The sequence below is a fragment of the Nylanderia fulva genome, unplaced genomic scaffold (assembly GCF_048542155.1).
Source record: "Nylanderia fulva isolate GAGA-0341 unplaced genomic scaffold, ASM4854215v1 Scaffold769, whole genome shotgun sequence".
In the NCBI taxonomy this organism is placed as follows: Eukaryota; Metazoa; Arthropoda; class Insecta; order Hymenoptera; family Formicidae; genus Nylanderia; species Nylanderia fulva.
In genome coordinates this window covers 26,053-37,332 of record NW_028190883.1, presented here as the reverse complement: position 1 = coordinate 37,332, position 11,280 = coordinate 26,053, and the positions used below count along the sequence as shown (strand labels likewise).

The 11,280-nt window shown below is 33.0% G+C and overlaps 1 long non-coding RNA gene across 1 annotated transcript; it reads left to right on the top strand.

Annotated features, from left to right (window-relative positions):
• The first annotated feature begins 8,127 nt into the window (after window positions 1–8,127).
• On the top strand, window positions 8,128–10,309 carry LOC146720135 (uncharacterized). The gene is made up of 2 exons (XR_014926199.1): window positions 8,128–10,156; window positions 10,248–10,309. It is a non-coding gene; the product is annotated as an uncharacterized LOC146720135 (long non-coding RNA).
• The last annotated feature ends 971 nt before the right edge of the window (window positions 10,310–11,280 follow it).

Below are 11,280 nucleotides of genomic sequence, written 5' to 3'. Positions count from 1 at the left end.
TAGGTAGGATTCTACATGGGTTTGCAATGGATAATTTTTGTTAATGGCGTGCCCTTAACTGGTCGCCTTTTTTTACCTTTTTTTTTCTTTACATCAATTGATTATCTAATCGATTGATATAAAAATATGTGTGGTTATATATATATATATATATATAATAAAATTAAATTAAATAATAATTTTTGAATAAATGCTATTACATGCAATAAAAAATTTTAAAGAAATGTAATATAAATATTGTTATCTCGATATTTTAACTAAAAAATTAAATTTTTTTGAAATTAATATATATATATATATATAGGGTATATATATATAGGGTTTGTCCGGAAAGTAATGCGTCGCATTTTTTTGTGACGCGATTATACATCGCAGAGCGATGGGACCGGTTGGGGAGGAAGGGGGGTACCCTTAGCTTTCCAACGGTAGGTCGCTCAATTGTTTCCATGCGCTTGGAGGGTTAGGACGGCTCATTCTGTGAACCTCTGCTTAGTGGTCGCGTCGAACTTGTGATGGAGAGAACGATAGAGCAACGCTATGCGATAAAGTTTTGCGTGAAGCTGGACAAGACGCCGCTGGAAACTTTTGAAATGCTCAAGAAAGTTTTCGGGGACGATTGCCTTTCCAAATCGCAGTCAAACAGATGGCACAAGATGTTTAGAGAAGGTCGGAAGGAGGTCGCCGACGAGGCCCGCGCAGGACGCCCGTCAACATCGCGAACGGACGACAATGTGACTCGTGTGCGCCAATTATTGAATTCAGACCGTCGAATGAATGTTCGCTTAATGTCGGAATTATTGAACTTGCCGAAAACGATTGTTCACGAGATTGTATCGGAAGACTTGGCCATGCGGAAGATTTGCGCAAAACTTGTGCCCAGAGTGTTGACCGATGCGCAAAAGCAACACCGAGTGGAAGTTTGTGAAGAACTCAAGCAACTCTGTGCAGATAATCCCAATTTCCGGCGGACTTTTTTTTATTTCCTCGGCTGAAAAGGGAGCTCAAAGGACAACAGCTCGAGTCGGTTGACAACGTACAAGCTACTTCGACGGCCTCCCTGAACAGCATCCCAGTCAAGGAGTTCCAGAAATCTTATGACGCATGGAAATCGCGTTGGCAAAAATGTATTGACGCAGAAGGGTCATACTTCGAACAATTTTAAGTTGTTTTACCTATGCGATCAATAAATTCTTTTTTAAAAAAATGCGACGCATTACTTTCCGGACAAATCCTGTATATATATATTAATTTCAAAAAAATTTAATTTTTTAGTTAAAATATCGAGATAACAATATTTATATTACATTTCTTTAAAATTTTTTATTGCATGTAATAGCATTTATTCAAAAATTATTATTTAATTTAATTTTTTATAAAATCTTTTTCTTTAATTATCAAAAACGATTCAAAAATTGGACCGTTGAACACTGTAATATACGTATACGTACATACCTATAATATGAAAAAAAGGAGCAAGTGTCTTAATTTCAATATTGTTAGCATGTTTTGCAAAATAGATATTAAAATGTGCATTTATTTGACGAGATTTATGTTGAAGTTCGACTATGTTCAAGTCCACCATTCCGGTACCTGAAAAGACCTATAGACAGATTGATGCAATCAGGTAAATATATAATAATAATCGAAAAATAGTTTTAAATTAGCAATATGCATTAACATACAAACAATTATTTGCTGCATCTAAAAACAGCTTTGCTTTTATATATAATATAATTTTATCATATTATGTATTATAAAATTGTAAAATTATAATATTTTTAATTTGTAAAATTATAATAATTTAATTTGTTTTTTTAAATAATACGTAACTATTTGACATAAAAAATTTTTGTTAAATTATATTATAAGATATACTTGCAAAGTTTTATTTCTTGATTATAATAACATAATCTAAATACACTCAATGCTATATGTTCTATAATATTTTTTACGAAATAATTAAGATATTGTAAGAAATTAAGAAAATATCATAACACATATTTGCATTTCTTCTATTGTTAGCGAATGAAAAGACAATTTCAGAATTTTCTTACGTTTGCCAAAAGAATTAATAAAAAAAATATATATATATAAGCACAGTCTATCGGTATGTCTGTCTGTATATCTGTGTCTGTATGACCGCGAACTACTTATCCATGCTAAATTTTGCGAACTACTTCCACATTTATAGACCGATTTTCACCAAATTGGTACCAAAATGTTGCAAATTTTTTGAAGGTGGCTGCTGTGTGTTAAGTTTTACACCTCCATCCACGCACCGTGGATGGAGGTGTAAAACTTAAAAAAACCACCTACGCAATCGCATATATATAAACCGATTTTCACGAAATTGGTACCAAAATTTTGTAAATTTTTCGGAGATGACTACTAGGTAGTTTTTTTTTAGTTTTACACTCCCACTCATGCACCCACCCACGCATACACGTCTTAATGGACCGATTTTTTCGAAATCGAAACCAAAATTTAGCAAATTTTTTGGGGGATAGCTACTATATAATGTTTTTTAAGTTTTGCCAACCCACTAATCCACCCACGCATTCAGGTATTTATTGACTGATTTTTTCGCAAATGGTACTAAAATTTTGAAAATTTTTCGGAGGTGGCTACTATGTATGTTTTTTAAGTTTTACACTACGATCCACGCATCCACCCACGCATTCATGCATTTATTGACCAATTTTCACGAAATTAGTACAAAAATTTCGCAAATTTTTTGGATATGACTATTATATAATTTGTTTTTAGTTTTGCCCCCACACGCACCCACCCACGCATTTACACATTTATTAACCGATTTTCACAAAATTGGTAACAAAATTTTGCAAATTTATCGGGAATGGCTACTACTGTGGTTTTTTTAATTAAAAAAAATTTTTTATGTAGAGAAGGCTGTTTTCGGAAAAAAAATTTGTTTAGATTTCTACGCCAATGTGTTTAGAATGTTCCAAAACATTGAAAAAAATTATTTTTTTTAGTTTTACACCTTCAATCACCCACCCAGTCACGCACTTCCTTAATGGATCGATTCCCTTGATATTGGTACTAAAATTTTGAAAATTTTTCGGAGATGGCTAATATGTGGTTTTTTTTATTTTACATCGCTGCCCACGCACCCATCCATGCACTTATACATTTATTGACCAATTTTATCGAAATTGGTACAAAAATTTTGCAAATTTTTCGGGAGTAGTGGCGATGGTAATTTTTTTTAAGTTTTATACCTTTACGCACTTATCCATGCATCTACCCATGCACTGACAAATTTATTGACAGATTTACTTGAAATTGGTATCAAAATTTTGCTAATTTTTTATGGATGGCTATTATATGTGGTTTTTTAAGATTTATACTTTCATCCCATTCACGCACCCACCCACGCAAAACCTAATTAATGGACCAATTCCCTTGAAATTGGTAGCAAAATTTTAAAAATTTTTCGAGAATGGCAACAAACTAATATTTCAGAGCTAAAACATAAAAAGTGTGTGGAAATTAAAATAACAAAAAAATATTAATAAGCAAAAAAAATTATAAATATAAAATATAAATATTTAAGAACATAAATATGATGTTTTTTAAATCGGCCAACAGAGCCAAAGCACGAAAAATTAATTATTCGGAACTGTATCTCTTGGTTTGAGATCACTAAGTTCCATATATAAATTAATCTCAAAACTTACATATGGAGAATATTTCTTTCTGATAAATATTTAAGTTTATGAAAACGCAGCCCAAAATAAAATATCCGGCAGTGAAAAAAAAAAATAACATAGTAGTCATTCTCGAAAAATTTGCATCATTTGTGTATAAATTTTTAAAAATTGGTCTACAAATGTAAAAGTAGTTCGCGGTTATATAGACAGAACAACTAGCGCGGTCCGAATAGCTAGTATTCTTGTAATTAATATTAAAATATGAAACAACCTTGGCCATGATATATGTTTCGAAGTACGTAATAAAGCCTTCATTTAACCACCATGTAGATCGACAAGATGGATCGAAAAGATGACCAACCCACTGATATATTATCTCGTGAGTTATTGTACGGATTATCACAGTCTTAAACGCAACAGAATATATTTCTTCATTGTAGATAATGTCTGCTTCACTGCAAATTATTTATTTTTAATTAGTTCAAAATTATTTGTGTTTATATAGTTACATAATTTAATTACGAGGTGTGTTCAAAAAGTATCGCGAATTTTGAATTTCCGCGGGTTACGTATATTCGATTTTCGATTTTTTTGTGGCGTTATGTTGGTACTCATGTTTCTCATTTATGCCGACAAGTACGGGCCATTTTGAATGTTCAGTTAATTTTTGACAGCTGCTTTGCTTGCACGTGTTTTGGCTCGTCTTCGATTTTTGCCTATTCCAAAAAATGGATCAAAGAATCTGTATCAAATTTTGTGTGAAAAACAAAATTAAGTGCGCGGACGCATTCCGAATGTTGACTGTGGCATATGGTGAAGCTACCTTGGACCGAAGCAACGTTTATCGGTGGTACAAAATGTTTTCCGAGGGCCGAGAAGATGTGAACGACGAAGAGCGTGCCGGACGCCCGAGCACGTCAACAACAGACGAAAACATTGATGAAGTGAAGAAAATAGTATTGGTCAATCGTCGAATCACCGTTAGAGAAGTTGCTGAGGACCTAAACATATCGATTGGCTCGTGCCATTCGATTTTTACCAATGATTTGAGCTTGACACGGGTCGCCGCGAAATTCGTACTTAACATTGCTCAGGAGATGTTGGACTCTGTCCGCGACGACCCAAATTTGCTCCAGAGGGTCATAACTGGTGACGAATCATGGGTTTATGGTTATGACGTGAAAACCAAAGCTCAATCATTACGATTGAGGAGATAAAGACGGCATCGAAGGAGGAGCTGAACAAGATCACAAAAAATGATTTTTTGAAGTGCTTCGAGGATTGGAAAAAACGTTGGCACAAGTGTATAATATCTGGTGGGGATTACTTTGAAGGGGACAAAATAGATATTCATGAATAAATAAATAATTTTTGAAAAAACACAAAATTCGCGATACTTTTTGAACACACCTCGTATATTATCTCGTGAGTTATTGTACGGATTATCACAGTCTTAAACGCAGCAGAATATATTTCTTCATTGTAGATAATGTCTGCTTCACTGCAAATTATTTATTTTTAATTAGTTCAAAATTATTTGTGTTTATATAGTTACATAATTTAATTATATATAATGAAATATTTGACTTTTTTGGACCGATATATTTTTCTCGTCTATATTAATTTTAGAAAATTTTAGGAGGTTTGTTAAGAAGAAAGAGGAACTTATAAAATCTTGATTTGAGATAGTTCCTCATCCTGGCAAATTTGCTAAGCATTATATATTGGTTCTCACAGCAATAGATTCTCTATCTTTGTTATTTACAATACAAGCGATCTAGCCATATCATTCGTTCATAATGAAATATGTTATATATTATATATTATACATATTATAGTATATATTTATATATATATATATATATATATTGTGACGTGACAAATTGAAATTGTCCGTCACAAGGGCTGAATGGCCCGATCGGGGGAGGGCACGGGACCTCTGCTCTCCCGAGACAGCGAGAGAGAGAGAGAGAGCGTGCGTGCGAAAAGCGCGGGACCGGACGCGATCCCGCTGCTACGCGTCTTCGTATATTTTTTGTTGTTAGGAGTTTGTTTTGAGAGTTAGGATTATTTCGGCGGCAGACAGGATGTGCGACGAGTCTCAGCCGAGAGAGAAACCCTGGAGGAAAGATAGGAAAGCATGGGAAGCAGGACGACGGGGACCCCCTTCGTCAGGAACACGCTCGGTAAGCCCAAGATCAAAAATTTCTTCACCAAATATCCGACAACGGAGTAGGTGCCACTGCCTCAAAATTTGTACCTTCCAGGAGCGAGCAGGGGATGGCCACTCGGGTGCAACAAGCACCCGAGTCCCCGCATACGGAGCGCCGGCAGGAGAGCTGCCGCCCCCGGGACATCCGGAATCCCGAAGGAGAGCAAGGAGCGGCCCTGCCGTGCGCTGCCGCGACGACCGCCTACGAGGGGCAACCCGCGGATCAGGACTCCGCGGGTAAGGATAATTACGCGCGCGGCCGCAAGGATCACCGAGGCCGCGCGCGCGGCCGACCTGATAGCGCCGCGAGTGGCCTATCTAAGTAATTGGGTCACCGACGTGTCTCCTGAGGGCCCCCGGTTCGGCACTGTCTAGCGAGCGCCCGAGGAGAGCAGAAGTCCCGAACGGAAGCGCAACTCAGAGAGAGCGAGAGAGGAGAGGACGCTAAGGAGCGTCATAGGACTGGTGAGACGACGTGGTCATCCTGCTGTCGCCGAATTAAGGTAGTAGGGTGGATGGGTTCCGAATCATTTATCGTTAATAGATTACGCTGGACTTGGTTGCCGGCCGTTTTAAAATTTGCGAGAGATTCGTTTATTGTCGAGTCGCGTTAGTAACGTAACGAGACCCTATTGGGAGAAATTACGACCCATCCACTCTCTTGCGTTTCCGCATATTCTCTCCCCCGCGTGGACAGTCTTCGTATGGAAGGCTCGTATGCTCAAAACCGAATGATTAGACTCATGTAATTTAATATTGCTGGCATGTTCCTTCACTCTAGTGCATAAATGTCTTTTTGTTTGTCCAATGTAGTTTACAAGATTAACTGTGAAAATTGTAATGCATCATACATTGGACAAACAAAAAGACATTTATGCACTAGAGTGAAGGAACATGCCAGCAATATTAAATTACATGAGTCTAATCATTCGGTTTTGAGCAAACACAGATGTGATTTTGGGCATAACTTTGATTGGAAATCACCGACAATTTTACATAACGAGAAACATGTAAGAAAGAGAGAGATTGCTGAAATGTTCTTCATAAAGAAGCATGGCAATACAGTTAACCTACAGAAAGACACCGAGAATTTGACAAACATTTACGACAAAATAATAAAGATTGTTTAGTGGCGCGTTTCAAGTTTAGTCGTTGACGAAACATCATAACGATGGGACGTGTTCCTCTTTTAATTTTTAACTTTTAACATCATAACGATGGGACGTGTTCCTCTTTTAACGTTTAACTTTCGATTTCAAATAACACCGGTGTGATGTTATGTTAACCTTGGTTTAATTGATGGTATGTTTATAAAATTTATACTTATTTTATTAATTTAACACTTAAATGAGTTTTCGTATGTTAAAAAATATTGTGTAACATTATGTTGTAGAAATTTCACTTGAAAAGGACCACAACCAAATGGTCGAAACGTCGTGAAATAATCAAATAAAATTGCTAGTTACGTCGTAGTCAAGTCGTTTAAGCTTATTTTCACCACTAGCGACAAATATTAATTTTGATTGATATTAATTTTAATTGATCGTATTTTTGCTCTTGGACTGAAATATGGAGCACGTACGGAAGGATTGTTTTTTCCAACACATCTCTGAACAATATAATAACGAGACCGCCTATTTGTTTAAGTCATGGATTAAATGCAAGAAGAATTTTTATGCTTGTAACCACCAACTAAAATTTTTACTCCGATGTCGAAGATATGACATTGTGCCGTCACACATCAAGAACCTAAAGACTGAAATTAGTTTTTACAGTGCCTATGCGAAACGAAGGTTTAAAACTATAGTTAAGAATAATCAAGTTAGATTGTTGAATTTGGAGATTAAAGATTTGAACACAAACCTAAATTTCATTCGGTGTAAGATCTCTAATATAGTGAAAAAATTGTTTGATTCTTTACCTAATAACGTGGTAAATCAGTTTTTTCGTTTAAGTAAACAACGACTAAATAACTTTAATTATAGAATAAAAAGTAGGATGATAAAAAAGTTTGATAGGATAAAACAGAAATATATGGTATTGTCAAATCCGTTGGAAAACATCGACAATTCCAACTGGTTAATAAATATCAGCTCTAAAGTGTTACCTGATACTGTATCTAAACTCTTAAGTTTAGGCGATACGTTTGCCTTACCGATTCATTGCTCAAATAAGAACGATCGACTAAATTATACTGTTGAGGTGATAAAGAATTTTGAATCGAATTGTCGTTATGTTCCTGAGGATGCTTTGGAAACAACTAGAATATCCATTGCCAATTCACTACAAAAATTTCTGTCTAAAAGTAAACATATCAATTATAGTGACATTTATTCATGATGCGTTTAATATTTCTAATAAATATCTGCAGAACAATAAAGATTTAATTGTTACCAAAACTGACAAAGGACAAGTGACAGTGGTTATGAATAGAAATGATTATGTGACTAATATGGAATTATTGTTAAGTGATTCGATGACATACAAAAAATTAAATAAAAATCCGATTACACGTCTGACGAACAAACTTCATACGTTAGTAAAGTCATGGCATAATAATGAGATCATTGATGATCAAACATATAAATTTCTGAATTGCACAAATGGTAATTTACCACGGTGTTATGGACTCCCGAAGATCCATAAGAGCGGGTATCCATTGAGGATCATTGTGTCATCGTTAGGCAGTCCCTTTTATAATATTGCCAGTTACATTCATGAGATATTAGTTAAGTCTGTTAAGAAACCGGATTCTAATGTTAAGGATGTTTGGACTTTTGTGAATACTATTAAAAATACAATGGTTAATGACGATGACGTAATGATTTCCTTAGATGTTTGTTCGTTGTTTATAAATATTCCAAAAGATTTAGTTTTTTCTGCAATTGAGGGTCGTTGGAGTGACATAAGTCTAAAAACTAAATTTAATTTGCAACAGTTCCTATACGCTGTTGATGTAATACTTACTTCAACGAGTTTTCAATTTAACGAGCAGTATTATGAACAAATTTATGGAAGCCCTATGGGATCCCCTCTATCACCGATACTAGCTGACTTAGTAATGGATGACTTGGAAACAAATTGTTTAAATTCTTTAAGTTTTAAAGTTCAGACTTTTTATAGATATGTGGACGACATTTTTGTTATTTTCCTAACTCTAAAATAAATAAAATTTTAAGTACATTTAATAATTATCATGAACGTTTAAAATTCACACATGAAATAGAGACCAATTCTTCTATTAATTTTTTAAATTCTACAGTTATCCGCAATGGGAATAAATTGACAACTAATTGGTTTAGGAAACCTACATGTTCTGGCAGATACATCAATTTTCTTTCGAGTCATCCTATTAAGTACAAAATTAATACGATTTACAATTTAGTAGACCATGCAATTTTACTTTCTAACGAACAATTTCATAATACGAATATTGAGATTGTAAAGAACATTTTAATTAATAATTGTTTTCCGGATCATATTATTAATAAGTATGTAAATAAAAGAATTAATGTACTGAAGAACAACAGGAATGGTAACGGTCACAATGCGGATAATAACGACAGTTTGAGTAACGATTTAGATAATAACGTTAATGTGAATTCGGCTCAAGATAAGAATTATGTAATTCCACTCCCATACGTTAAAGACGTTAGCGACAGTATTAAAAGGTCACTTAATAGTGCTAACATAAATGTCGTTTATAGTTTGCCAAAAAAGTTGAATAGGCTGATAAAACGAGGTAAAGATTTAATAACTAATGATATTAAAACGAATGTAGTTTACAAGATTAACTGTGAAAATTGTAATGCATCATACATTGGACAAACAAAAAGACATTTATGCACTAGAGTGAAGGAACATGCCAGCAATATTAAATTACATGAGTCTAATCATTCGGTTTTGAGCAAACACAGATGTGATTTTGGGCATAACTTTGATTGGAAATCACCGACAATTTTACATAACGAGAAACATGTAAGAAAGAGAGAGATTGCTGAAATGTTCTTCATAAAGAAGCATGGCAATACAGTTAACCTACAGAAAGACACCGAGAATTTGACAAACATTTACGACAAAATAATAAAGATTGTTTAGTGGCGCGTTTCAAGTTTAGTCGTTGACGAAACATCATAACGATGGGACGTGTTCCTCTTTTAATTTTTAACTTTTAACATCATAACGATGGGACGTGTTCCTCTTTTAACGTTTAACTTTCGATTTCAAATAACACCGGTGTGATGTTATGTTAACCTCGGTTTAATTGATGGTATGTTTATAAAATTTATACTTATTTTATTAATTTAACACTTAAATGAGTTTTCGTATGTTAAAAAATATTGTGTAACATTATGTTGTAGAAATTTCACTTGAAAAGGACCACAACCAAATGGTCGAAACGTCGTGAAATAATCAAATAAAATTGCTAGTTACGTCGTAGTCAAGTCGTTTAAGCTTATTTTCACCACTAGCGACAAATATTAATTTTGATTGATATTAATTTTAATTGATCGTATTTTTGAATATAATATAAAGTTTTATTTGAATAAAAATTAAACTAATTAATTTAATATTTTATTTATAGGATTAAATCAAAAGCTTTAACCTACAAAACATTATAAAATTGTTAAATTTGTAAGTATAGAAATTTTTTATTTTTAATAAACAAATTGATTTATTTTTATTTTTTATTCATATCTTTCTTTTTTTATTAAATATTATTTATTAAATATTTTGTTTTAAATTTTTTAATTAAAATATGATTTAACTTATGAAGTGTATAATTAAAATTTATAATCTAAAAGAAATATATTAAACAAAAAAGAATATTTAAAGTAAATATTATACATAAACAAAAGTAAAAATACTATATAACATTTTTTTTTTTTAATTTATATATCACAATACATATAAATATAAATACTATATTTATTAAATATTTATTTATTAGTCTATAGTTATTTATTTATAAAGTTTGTAATTAAGAATTCTTAATAAAAATATTACTTTAATTTAGTAAAATAAAATTAAAATTAAAAACTTATTAATATTTATTTGTTTCTAAGTATCTTTTTTCCTTGATTTTTTCCAGGAAAGACAAATATTTTTTTTTTTTAAATTATTTCTAAGGATTCTTTTTCTAGAAGAAAACATTAATTTTTAAAGTAAGTAACTAAAAAAAATTAAAAATATTTTGTTTACAAAGAAATTTTGGAGCACCTTGTAGAAAATGATATAATTTTGTAAGTTACAGCTTATTAATAATTATAACATTGATCATAACTATAGAATTAAATTTACACACACAAATACATACGCACGCATATACATACATGTGTACATACTCACGCAAATCACACATGTACACACACACGCACACACTAACATATGCAC